Here is a 13,505-nt window from a genome sequence, read left to right on the forward strand (position 1 = left end):
GAAAACTCCTGCTTTAGGAGCTCTGTAAGACCACACACAAGTCATCATGTTCAATAAGTCTAGTTATCTTCAGCAAGCTCATGATGGGCTCAGGCTGGTGGCTGTCACTTCCCCAGTATTCACCCATATACTTTTCTTGCACTGTAAATTCCCAGAACACCCCATGTTGAACATGAGCAGCAGGAAGATTATTTTACAAGTGCTTTAGGAATTCACAAAACTCGATTCTGTTCATCACCCTCTGCCGCTGGGACTGACTGTGCCATTAGCAAGAGGCAAGTTCCCACTTTTTGTCCTTTTGGTGGAAGTGAGAATTTTGCCATCTGTCCTTGCCGGGAAGTGTGAAGAGCTTGCTGGCTCTTTTGCTGTTACTCATACTCGAGGTGGAGACTGAGTGCTGTTGTTACCCGCATGCACATATAAGAGACTGTTATACATCATTTAAAGGTCTTGACATGCAGTACCCCAGGAGGTATACAAGAAATTCTTTCAAATTACTTTTCAGTCATTAAGTTTTCCTTGACCTGATCAAGAAGGAGGTGCACCGATAAAGATTTTCTTGGTTGATGATTAACCAACCATATCAGCCAATGTCAATCTGATAACTGATATGTGTAATAACACAAGACATTTTAAACTACTGACATAAGTAAATCCTTTTTTTTTTTTTTTTTGATGCGCTCCTGCAGCCTCCTGCGTCTCATGTACCAGCATCCCCATGCTTAAAAATGGTGGGGCTATGGGAAGACCCTGCTGCAGAGCAGTGGGTAGCGGCTGCCGCGGCCCTGGGGCATGAACCCCTGGGGGCACTGTGGGCTGAGTCACGCCAGGCTGGGCTGGGCCAGGCAGCTCTGCCCGCCCGTCACGTCTCTGCAGCACTTGCCACCTTTTACAGCGCCCACCCTGGCCCCAACCCACAGTCCACACCATGCCAGCTGCTCTGCTCCAGCCCGGCCTGGCCCCCGTGAGGGGATGGAAAATGGCTTGGGCCCCTGCATGCAGATAAGGGTGACCTCTGCAATCAAGGTCACCCTGGCTCACAGGAGGGAACCCAGACATCTGGAGCCCTGGTTATACAGCATAATTATTGGTAAAGATTACTGGCTACAACAGGCAAAAAAAGCTGATGGCCAATAATGTCATTTCCCTTTTATCAGTGCCAATCTGATATCCAACCGATATATCGGTGCACCTCTACTATTCAGCTCGCTGCTTGATTACAATACAAAAACGAACAACACTTTGAGAGACTGCACCGTCCCATTTCTCCTGCTACCTTGCCGAAGGAAGCGTGGTAAATAGAATAATTTTCCTAGAGAATTAACTGTATATGATGTCTTAAGAGAGTTAGAAGCCACACAACAGGCACAAAGAATTAGTTCTGGAAGAAAAGCACAAATTATAGTAGATTCCAGTTCTACAGCAGGATGCGAAATGTAGATCACAGTAACGTTCAGGAAGAGAGAGTTTTATAATAAAGTATCATTTACATACACGTTCAGCAATACATATGCATGTCACAGACTAAGCCTGGGGTCTAATTTAATTAGGCACTTAAGTGTGATGCTATTCTACCCCACTTACTCCCTGTAAATGGTCAGCATGTCTACTTTAGGGGAAGTTGCCCTTGAGTCTCCCATTAAAAGGGAGTCTGGTGGTGCTCTTCTCAGACCATTCTCAGCCTCTGGTGCTTCCCCTCTGCTCTCTCTCTGGCCCTAATCGTGGCCTCCAACCATGGACCTGTGGCCATGTCCATGCCTCCCAGCTCTTGCTTAGTCTCTTTTCATTGGGCTCACAGGCTCTACTAGCTCCTGGTCCCCTGGTCTTGCCTTGCCTTGGCTTCTGCTCTCTCAGGTCTCCAGTTCCAAATCTCAGCCTCAGTTCACTTGGGGCCTGACTCTGCTCTGGTGTTAGTCTATTGGTAGGGACTTACTGAAATTGTGGAATTTCTGGGGAAGATGTGAAATTGGGCATTTTCAGCAACAAATGGTGGGCTCCACAAAATATTGAGGGCTTGCAAAAAAAGGCCTTACTAGAAAGCAAGGGAAGCCCTGGAGCTTAGTGGAGTGAAGGGTGGGGGGAAGTGGCAGTGGGGAGGCTACAAGCAGCCCATGGGGGCTTGTCTGGGCCCGGGCCAGTTGTGGCTGGCAGCCAGGAAGCTGCAAGCAACCGCACCAGGCTCCACAAAGCCCTGGCTTGGCCAGCAGTGGGTGCAAAGGTACCTCAGGGATGATGGCAGTGAAGGGGCTGAAGCTGCCCCAAGCCTCTTCCCCACTGGTGGCCCTGAGGCACATGTGCACTCACTACCAGCAAGGAGCTGGGCTGGGGCTTGGCGGAGTCCCATGCAGCCATTTGCTTGGGGATGGCCTCAAACCATGGCTTATCCTGATTAAACCCAGGGAAGCAATTAATCCATGCCTCACTAAACATGGATTAATAGCTTCCCTGGGTTAACTCCAGGTAATTAAGCCCCAGTTTGGTTTCATAGTTGGTTGGGTCAGAAGGGACCTGAGTAGATCATCTAGTCTGACCCCCTGCCATGGCAGGAAAGAGTACTGGGGCCAAACGACCCCGGTCAGGTGTTCATCTAACCTCCTCTTAAACACCCCCAGGGTAGGAGCCAGCACCACTTCGCACACAAGTTGGTTGCAGATCCTAGCCGCCCTGACCGTGAAGTAGTGTCTCCTGATATCTAATCAGAATCTCCCCTCTGCCAGCTTGTGACCATTATTCCTGGTCACTCCTGGCGGGGCTCGGGGGAACAGGGACTCCCCCAATGCCTGCTGGTCCCCCCTGACTAGTTTGTAACAGGCCACAAGATCCCCCCTCAGCCTTCTCTTGTGGAGGCTGAACAGGTTCAGGTCCCGTAGCCTCTCCTCGTAGGACCCTTTCCATATTGTCCACATCCCTCTTGAAGTGCGGTGCCCAGAACTGGACGCAGTACTCCAGCTGCGGCCTGACCAGTGCCGCATAGAGGGGGAGGATCACCTCCCTGGACCTGCTCGAGATGCATCTGTGGATGCATGACAAGGTGCAGTTGGCCTTCCTGACTGCGTCCCCACACTGCCGGCCCATGTTCATCTTGGCGTCAATGATGACTCCAAGATCCTTTTCTGCCTCTGCCCTGACGAGAAAGGAGTTCCCCAGCCTGTAGGCATGGTGCTGGTTCCTCCTCCCCAGGTGCATCACCTTGCACTTGTCAGTGTTGAATCCCATCCTATTCTCATCCGCCCACCCCTGTAACCTGTCTAGGTCCGATTGCAGCCTATTCCTCCCTTCCAGCATGCCCACATCCCCCCACATCTTAGTGTCATCAGCAAATTTGAACAGGGTGCTTCTTACCCCCTCGTCCAAGTCACTGATGAAGATGGTGAACAGTGCGGGCCCGAGGACCGAGCCCTGCGGACCCCCACTGCCCACGTCCTTCCAGGTCGAACACGACCCGTCCACCACCACCCTCTGGGTGCGGCCCTCCCGCCAGTTGGCGACACATCTGACTGTGGGGTCGACACCACAGCCCCCAGTTTCTTAATGAGAACGGGGTGAGAGACAGTGTCGAAGGCCTCCGAAAGTCCAGGAAGACGATGTCCACCGGTACCCCTGCGTCTAAGGATTTGGTGACGTGGTCATAGAAGGCCACCAGGATGGTCTGACATGCGCCAGGATAAACTCTCTCAAAAAGCCTGCCCAGGATCAAGGTAAGACTAACTGGCCTATAGTTCCCCGGGTCCTCCTTCCTCCCTTTTTTGAAGATGGGAACCACGCTGGCCCTCTTCCAGTCCTCTGGCACCACACCAGAGCCCCACAAGCGCTCGTACAGCCGGGCCAGGGGCCCTGCAATGACCGCAGCTAATTCCCTCAGCACTCGGGGGGGGTGGAGATCATTCGGACCAGCTGATTTAAATACATCCCGTCCCTCCAGACATTCCCCGACTAGATCCTCCCTGACCCTTGGCCTGAGTGCGCCAAGGGTCTGGTGGGGGGGCTGATCTGGTCCCTGCCCAGGAAAATGGAGACAAAGAAATTGTTATATGTTAGCTTTGCTGTCGGGTGTGACGACCAGATTCCCTAGCGTGCCTGCAGGGGCCCCACGTTACCCAGAACCTTCTTTTTGCCCCCTGTGTACTTAAAAAAGGACTTCTTGTTGTCCTTGATCCAGGAAGCTAGTCCCAGTCCCATCCTCACTTTGGCCTTCCTGACCCCCCTGCAGCCCCGAGCAGCTGCAGTGTAGCCCTCCCTGGGGATGGCCCCCCCCCGCCATCGGGCGCTCCACTGGGTCATCTGGCAATCTGTGGGGGGGAGTGGGCCACCGGGGCCCCTTGGCAAGAGGTGTGCATGTGTGGGGCGGGATGGCACCGTGCTCAGTCCATGAAAATAGCACCTGGCCCCACCATCTCCCTGCAAAATTGGGTGGGAGCCTCCTTGAGTTGGGTAGGCCCCTATTTATTCTGCTTCTGGCTTCAGCCCCCTAGCCTCAGCCTCTCTGCTCTAGCTTCAGCCTACCTGTCGGGGCTTCAGACCCCAGCTTTTACCTCTATAAATTCCCCAGTCCTTACAGAGCTTAAAACTACTGTGTACTCCAAGCACCATCCTGTGGTCTCCAAACCACCCCTTCCAGCCACTCTGAAAGGCCAGTTTACTATGAACAAATCCTTAACGGAAACATCACCCCACAGGGTGAACAGAAACAGGCATCACTAAAATGCTAACCCATCCGGGCACACTCACCAAGTGGGAAAGGCTCGCCTGCCCCACTGCTGGCTCCTCCTCTCCTTGTGGACCCAAGTTCCCTATATCCTGCAGGACAGTTCCTCTCTTCCCGACGGTCAGGGCCCGAGTGACACCCTCCGCCCGGGAGGTAAGTCAAATACAGGCCAACCCCGGCTCTACTGGTTAGCTGACCTGATGCTCAGTCCCAGTGGAGGTTTCCTACTATCCCATCTACAGCCTCAGTGTCCTGGTGAGCAAAGGGGGAGCTCTAATTTTCAATGATAAAAAAAACCAAAGTCAAATGCCAAAATATACAGGTATTTAGAATTTATTTTATTATAATGATTGATGCCCAGGTAGGCTTTCAAACTGCTTTGAAATTGTAAATACATCAATAAAACATTGTGTTCAGCTGATGCGTTTTTCAATTTTTTTTAATGTATCAGTGGCATTTCATTTTAATTGTGGAAAAACACGGATTTGGGTTTTGTTTTTTTTAAAATCAGAGAAAATAGTCTGTCCCCACGCTTTAAAAAAATCAGATAATTTGGGGGTTTTTTAACAGAGAAAACCAGGATCCGTACTGATCAGAGGCTTCTCGGCTGGCCTTGAGGAGCTGAGCCTCTTGTCCCCCTCTGGAGCCAAGTTCACCCAAGTTGCCCAAGTCCTTGCCCTTCGGGTCACAAAAATCCTGTTCTTAACAGGGACCTTGCAAGTTTTACTCTTCAGCCCTTTTAGAACATGGATGGGGTGCCCTGTTACACCGCTTAATTGCAAATCTACCTGTGCAAATAGGTAGATTTGGAAATATTTCTATATTTGGTTATTTCCAAATAACCTGGAAATAAATCTATCTATGCAAATACTGTTACTTGGAGGTACCTCTTTCTACCTATGCCACATTTTTCCAAGTTTATGAATGAGTATGTCATGAAGGACTCATTGAAAGCTTACCATTTAACTAGACTGCATTGATACTCCTTACCATTTAACCAGAGCCTCGTTATTTAACCCGCAAAGGAAGTTATTGTTCTGCTCTTTGGAGAAAAAAAAAAATATTGTTACTTGGAGAGTTAGACTAAGCACTAAAATGTATGCAGGAAGAAGCTGTGTATTCAGAAGAAAGCTCAAGGACCAGGTTACAACTCTGTAATTCAACCAGATCATCTAATAGAGATTCCTTCTCAACCTTAAATCACTGTACACCAAACCTGCTTGTACAGTAACATTTTCAACCGCCATTATGCCCTTCATTTAGGACACTATAATAACCAAATACTTTGCAGCTGTGGCAAAACAAAGAAGAAAACCTCCCCATAATCTGTAAGCACCAGCTGCTCTGCTCTACCACACAGGTCTACATCAGTGTTAGGACTACTGAATCTTTTGGCATCCAGTAAGGAAAAGAAAAGAGAACACGGCTTAGAGTTTAAGTTGCAGCTAAGAAACAATTCATTAATCAGCATGTGTCACAAGAATGTTGTTTAGCCCTCAAATGCTCTCCAGCCATCGGAGATATATGATATTGTCTCGCAAGAGAACACTTTAGTTTGAAAAAGAACGGTGCCATTCAACGCATTTTATACCTCCTCCAGATCTGCTTTATCATGACATACTGTTATATACACCGCTCCTCCACTCTATAAAAATGCATCAGTAGATTTCACACTCCTTTATGCTTGCTACATCAATGGTTTTCTATGTCCATATCTGAGATCAAAAGCACTACTTGAATTCTCTGTTGGCCTTCCTCTACTAGATTGCTTTTTTTCCTGCAATACAACCAGTTCCAGTATCAATATTTAATAGCCAAAAATTTCAGTGGGTTACTTCAAAACATTCTTTTCCCAGCCAAGGAACCCAACAAGCTGTATTTTCTTCAAAGAGCAGTTATTTGCCCTACAGTGACTCTTAATTTTTCTACATGTGTTACCCACATAGGTGCTGCAAAGAGCAAAATCTATGCGAGTGAGTAGATTTGCTGCGACCAGCACTACCTGCTCTAGCTCTGCTTGTACCCCTCACAATTTCCAGGCTTTGGCAGCTTAGGACATAAGGGACAGGAGTCACTGCAATGACTGCTCTGTTCCTTCAATAAACACAAGCCCATGAGCCAGGCTTCAGGTTAGCAGAGGCTTTGGGAAGAAAAGCTGAAGATGAATAGTTTGATTTGCAAGCCTGGGAATGCATCACACAAGGACGCATAGTGGAGTTTATTATTTTACTCGCATGATAAAGAGTGTGCGGACACCATGTCTCAAGGTCTTATGTCTTGCTGACTCTTCCTAACTGAAGTGACAGTCACCAAAAGCCACAAGTTGCCATGGGCTCTTTATTGAAAGAAAGAAAAAAAAGGGAGGATTTTTGTAATGTCCTAGGCAGCGAGAGGCTCCTTAATTCATGGAAATAAAAGAAAGATAGGCGTTAAGAAATTTTGCCACAACGGGGCATGCAGACAATCAACGGGTGATGGAGGGATGGTTACTACATGCACCTGACCTGAATTCAAAGCAAGTCCAGATTTCTTTAGAGTACAGACAGACTGGCATGGTTACAGCCACAGGAGAGACAAGGAAGAAGAGTCACCAAGCCACCCACAGTGTCTCTCTTCCTTCACTGCATAACATTGCTGAAGGAGACCTTCTGCTTTGCAGACAAATACAGTGTCTCTGAGAAGGGTCACCCACCCAGCATCCAGGCTGTCAAGTGGAGAAAGGCTGGGCAGAGATGTAAATTCAGGCTTGGATTCTTTGTGCATTAACTATTTGAACCATCATTTCTGCCTGAAGCCTGGACAATGAAGGTGTTGCGGTCCGGCAGCACAGGCAACATGAGTCGCTGTTGCAACTGCCTGCCATTATATTGGGGGGATGCCATGAGAAGCCTTCACACTGCGCTTCAAAAACAGCAACTTCTGAAAGAACTGATTGTTCAAACTCCGTGTGTTTCCACTGCGAGATAGAGTCCCCACAAAAATACACACAGACCTGAATGCTACTCAGTGTGCAGATCTTTACATCTACTGTGCATTGTAATCACTCTTGTATTTTTACAATAGATGATAAATGCTACAAAAGAGAAAACGGTACAAGAGAAAAAAGTGCTTTAAAAAGAATAATCCTTTTTTATTTTCTTCCTATTATGCTCATTTAACACAGCATTATTTTTGGAAGTTTCTCTCTCATCCTCTTCACTGAAAGTAGTTCACAAATTAACTTTAGTAGCATGAAAAACTCAGACTGACGGTGCATTAAAAATATTAAAACCAGGTTTACTTCAAGCTGGACTCTATGCTCTTCAGGGTAGAGACCCTGTGTTTCTACCTATTTAAACAACATCCAGCATAAAAAGGCCCCAGTTTTGTTTGGGGGCTATGTGGGCACTACAACACAAACAGCACCCATGGTAAAGATGCATCTTTTTAGGGGTTTTTTTGTAAGCAAGGATCCTTGCCGTACCTGTTTTCTAGGCAGGGCAGCAGGTACTTTTTTTTAACCTCATGAGTTACAAAGACTTGCAAGTAGCAGGTCTGAGGACTGGCAGAAGTCGTCAGGAAGCAAGCCTCTGGTGCAAGTGGGAGAAGTTGCTCACATTAAAGTAGCGAACAGATTTGCCTAAGGGTTTGATGCTGACTTCAAAATGTAAGCAGACTTTTAATACCCAGCTGGTGTTCAACAATGTCAGCAGATCAGGAATGATAAATGGAAAAAAAACATCAGCAGATAATGAGATGTACTGCTGCCCTTGGAGGCATCTTCTACATTTTAGCCGCATGAAGAGCAGATCTGGTACACATGCCCAAGGCTCATGCTGCAAGTTGAAATCTTTGCCACGAGATGCAAGTTTTCCATGTAAGAAATGTGAGGCCACAGGATCAAGTTGCTCAGAAGTCATCAGTTTATATTCCACAAGGCAGCCGTTAAATACACCGTACCCTTCGTGGACTTGACTACAGGCTGGGCAGGGAACTGCCTTCTGCAGGCTCATGAGAAGCCAGAATGACAAGCACAGAATTTGAGAGAAATATCTATAAAAGCAGACTGATATCAGACCATATGAGAGGGTCAGGAGGGTCTGTTCAGAGCAGATCAGATCAGATCAGTCTATTCCACTTAAAATGACATGCTTGCTTGTCCATTCATACCACCGGATGAAGTAGGGTGCTGCCCAGAAAAACTCGTCTCTCTGAACCAGCTAATCTCTCAGATGTTACTCTGTCTTATCTTCTTCATGACTTCAGGCTAATGTTGCTATCCACCTCTTGTTCATTTGCCTGCTGTATCATTTTTAAGCAGCAAAAAGAAATATCCCCATTTCTCTAACCACTAAGGAAACCCAATCACCAAGGGGAGGACAAACTTTTTTGTGAACAAGCCTAGTGGGACCTCCAGCCAGACAAGACGCAAGGTGACGGTCAGGATGTGGTGCAAACATATGAAGATGATACAACCACCTCCCCTTTGATGTGAGGGCTTACACTGGAGATGCCTGAGAAGGGAGGAAGGGCAATAATTATGTATCCAGTGAAAACACCTTGGTCTTTATCACTGGTAGCTTTCTGCACAGGGAAAGGAAAACAAATCCAGAAACTCACAGCATCCCATGCAGGCACCTGCTCAATCATTTTATGATCCAAATCATTTTGTAGGTAGTGAGTGCTTGTGTACTTGTAGGGGATGGGAGGCATTACCAACTGGGTGAGCTTGTCTGCTCTGGCATTTTCCTTTTTATCACATAAGCGGCAACCTTAAGTGACAGTTCCTAGTCCCCTTCCAGGCCAGGTGAGAGATCTCAACTTTCCTGCTTGCTGATATTAAACACAGGGGCCAACGTGCTTGGATCTAAGCAGACTCTTCAGTACATTTTGAGAGGGTCTGCGATCACAAGATCTGCTGAAACAAATTTCAAACATTTTTCCAAATTCTGTTTTCTTTCACTGCTCGCTAGCTTTGAGTCCTTGTGGCTTATCGACAGGGTGGCAGTGATTCATGCACAACGCAGTCACCTGCGCCAGTGGCAGGCTCCAAACACAGAAATGTGCAAGTGAGGCCTTTTCCAAGCTCATCCCTCTGGACCTGTTCTTAAGATCTTGCTCTCTGGCAGGACTTTGAACAAACTGGTGGGTGAAAGTGGACAGGGCATGCTGGGACAGGGTAGGCAAGCTCTTAGTGCATCACGCATTGCAAGAATGGACCATCCTAAATCTCTGGAGGTGAACTATGAGCATCATGAATCCTGCTGAGGCCAACTGTCCCTTGTCTTCAACCCAAAGTCTCTTGCCAAGGTCTTTAATGACCTCCTCTTGGCCAAAGCTCAGAACCTGTTTTACATCCTCACTCTCCATGGCCTCCCAGCTGCCCCGACACAGTGAACTAACCCTGCTCCTCTGAACATCTCAGCCTCCCTCATCTTCCATGATTCTGCAAGAACATGAGGCAGGTAAGAGGAGGAACAGGTGAGGACACAGGACCCTCTGCATCTCCCATCTATCTTTCTTCCAGAGGCCTCTCTTCCCTCTATACTTTAACACCATGTCATTTCATTAATAAACCTTCCCCGAAGAGGCTGTAATCTAAGACAAGCACTAAGAGATGAATACCATGTATGGAGGAATACAAAGAAAAAAGGGACAGTACTGTTGGCATGACAGGCAGTGGTCTTTAACACTTCAGCAGCCTAACCACCATCAAGTTTTCAGTGGCATCAGGAAAGAGTTTTATAGAAAGTACTGAAAGAGCACAAAAAATTTAGCGTTGCAGACATTTACAGGGAGCTTCTCCCTAACACGTAGCAAAGACAATGCTTGCATGATTAAGACAATTAGCTAAGAAGGTAGCAGCGTTTTTGTAGCAGCATTCTGAATGGAAGAGAGTGGGATGAACCAGCTGTCCACGCCAGAGAGTGGGATGTTATAGTAACCAAGATAAGAGTCTGGACAAGAATTTGAATTGTGTGAATGGACAGGAAAGGCTCTACATCAGAAACGCTATGGAGAAAGAACGTGCAAGACTGAGATGCAAGCCTAGACACAGGGGCCTGGAGCCCTTCCTAGCCCGAGTTCACCTGTTCCTGCTTAAGTGCTAAGTCTGGCCAAATGAAAACTGGTTTTCAGAATTCAGCTGTCCACTAGAGTCACGTGCGACTAAGATTAAGTAAGACTTTTAACAGAAGCACATTCAGCACACTGACACTTCATCAAGCTGGGAATATATTTGAGAATGATTAAATAAACGAATTGAGTAGGATAAGTGGGAAAGAAAACCCTATCAAGCAGCTCTCTAGCTTCAAAACACTAAGCAAAAATCATATTGCATCCATCAAAGCCAAACGTTTCTCACTTCACAACCCTCTTACTGACAAACATATAAAAGGGTAACAAACAATTGCCTCTTGCTGCCAAGGCAGCGTGCAGTATCAGCCCGTTTCCAGAGTGCCCTCTTGATGGCAATTGACTACAGAGAAGATATAGCCTGGACAGTGAAATATGAGAAACCAAGTCTATTCTTTTTCAGCCGCTCCTCCTTGTAAAGGGCAATTCAGTGAGAGGTTTACAAAGGTTGGGAATAGTTCCTCTATGCGAGGCATACAGCTTCCCATTATAACACAGAAGCTTTTGTTATTTAGCTGCATACACTGAAACATGGAGAGCACTTAAACTTCATCTGAACAATTGCTTCAACTTTGTTGGGGGTTTTTTTGGTTTTTAAATAAAAGGCTATAACGATGTCTGCCAAAATTTGTGCCAAGCCAATGCATCTTTGTAAAGAGAGTTTTAGCACTTGTGAGATAAAAACAGTACATTGTTTTTAACTTGTTTTACTTCCTCACGAAGCATACAACTGTTAAACCCTATTAATAATATTTAGAGATGATGGACAAATCGAGCCATTTCAAGAAAGACTACTAATTCCTGCTCAAGGCATCCCTTCATTAGGCAGATTGTGCATTACAGTGCATTAACTGGCCTAGAAAAGTATTTTATCTACCCTAACAAGCCTGCAGTCATTGCTCCTCAGATCTCATTAAGGACCAGCTAAAAATGGCCAGATGGGATACCCTGAAGGAACAGAGGCTCGGTGACAGACTGCCGGTAGATGGCATACTTTCTTAAGTACAGCACTTTGGAAAGCACAATCTTTGAGACGCAAGGGAGAGCTCTGAAACCCTGCAGTCATATACAGTCCCACGGGCTATTCTGCAGCAAAACAATTATTAAACGCAATGTCCCGGCCACATTTTCAGTGCTCAATTCTACTGTCATTTTAACTAGGTCTGGCGTTTTTCATTTCCTCTTCTAAGCTGTTGAGAACGAGTGCTTGGCCCCGTTAAATAGCTTACGGATTTACGGCATTTCAGTCACGGGTGAAGTGACCGCATGTACTTCCTGCTAACCTCACCGGGACTTTGGACGGCTTAATCTATGGGAGCTGCTAGACATCCACAGATGAAAGACAAAATCCATGCTGTGATCAGAGGACATTTTCTGTCAAGATGCATATAATATAATTGAACTTCCTAATTGTAGTTCTGTACAATTGGTAAGTTTAAATACAGTGAAGGTCAGTGAAATCAGCATTTAACAAGAGAACAAAGGTGATAAAATGCTATGCATCAATTAGTCTTTTTAATTTATGTCAAAGCCATTTATTATTAAACACTAAGCTACAGTAACGCTGCTGTGAAACCAAGGAGCCCACTGAAATCAGTGTTACCTAAGGTTATGTTACCATAATCACCACCTCCGTTGTCAGAATTAAATGACTGTCCACACAGACAGAGGAGGTATCTCTACATGGGCATGAATATTTAATTACACGGTTCCCCACTCATTTCTATACAATTTAGAGAGCTTAACATATTACAAGAGTTTTTTTTATGGGGGTTTTTCATGCCAGGCTGAAGGCAGCATATTGTGCTATTTTGTAAAATAAAAATAAATCCAAGCCAGGGGTCATTTTTGGAGTCCTCTGATCCAGCACTTGCTGCAGAACAATGGTTGCTGATGTGGGAGATGGGAGTGATCTGCTTCACTTCCATAATACTTGCCGAGCAGCCCGTGTTAGCGCGTTACATAAAGTCTGAGACTAAATGACAAGGCTCTCACTTCAAGAAGCCATACGGTGGGTGGGAATAAAATGTTGGCTGCCAATTTGCAAATCCCTGCACGAGATTATTTAAAGAACGGTCAAAAGTTTTAAAGCAGTTGTCACACTATGTCTGTTAGGTCATAAAGCCCTTACAATGGCCGATAAATTCATATCCTAAAGCATCTGGCAGGGTTGCTGTGTGAATGGCTTCTGCATTTTTCCTTAGCTGTCACTAAACGAATCTCAATGTATGATGTCATCTATTAGCAGAGGGACAGCAAGGTTCAATTAGTCATTTGTGAATTACTCTGAAATCTCTGGATGAAAAGCATTAGAAATACTAACTGCTTTCAAAAAAATGGCTCAGTGTTAGGAAGTGGTAAGCAGGAATACTAATTTCAAGCAACTTATGCCCATATTACCACAATCAACCCAGACATCCGCAGCCAGAAGTCTCATTTAAAAGCAGATGAAGCATTCTGAACAAGACACCCTGCTACATACTCATAAAAGAGAGTTCTCGCTCAGTAGGATGCTCTGCTCACTTGCTACTATTGAGTTTATGCAAATGCAAGCCTACTGAAAATAAAGAGGGGAAAGGATAAAAAAGGAGGAGCGTGGACCTCTACCTGTCATGCAACATGAAAAGATATTTCAAAACTTTCTCATGCCTAACAACACTACATTAATTGTTTTAAAAAAGAATAC

At 46.0% G+C, this 13,505-nt stretch overlaps 1 protein-coding gene across 1 annotated transcript in view; it reads right to left on the reverse strand.

Moving 5' to 3' along the window:
• The window catches only part of DDHD1 (DDHD domain containing 1), a gene marked incomplete at its 5' end in the record, with an annotated part of 92,713 nt that overhangs the window by 21,796 nt on the left and 57,412 nt on the right, over nucleotides 1-13,505 (reverse strand). The gene's annotated exons all lie outside the window — the stretch shown is intronic.

The sequence above is a fragment of the Crocodylus porosus genome, unplaced genomic scaffold (genome assembly GCF_001723895.1).
Source record: "Crocodylus porosus isolate Cpor-Errol unplaced genomic scaffold, CroPor_comp1, whole genome shotgun sequence".
NCBI lineage: Eukaryota > Metazoa > Chordata > Crocodylia > Crocodylidae > Crocodylus > Crocodylus porosus.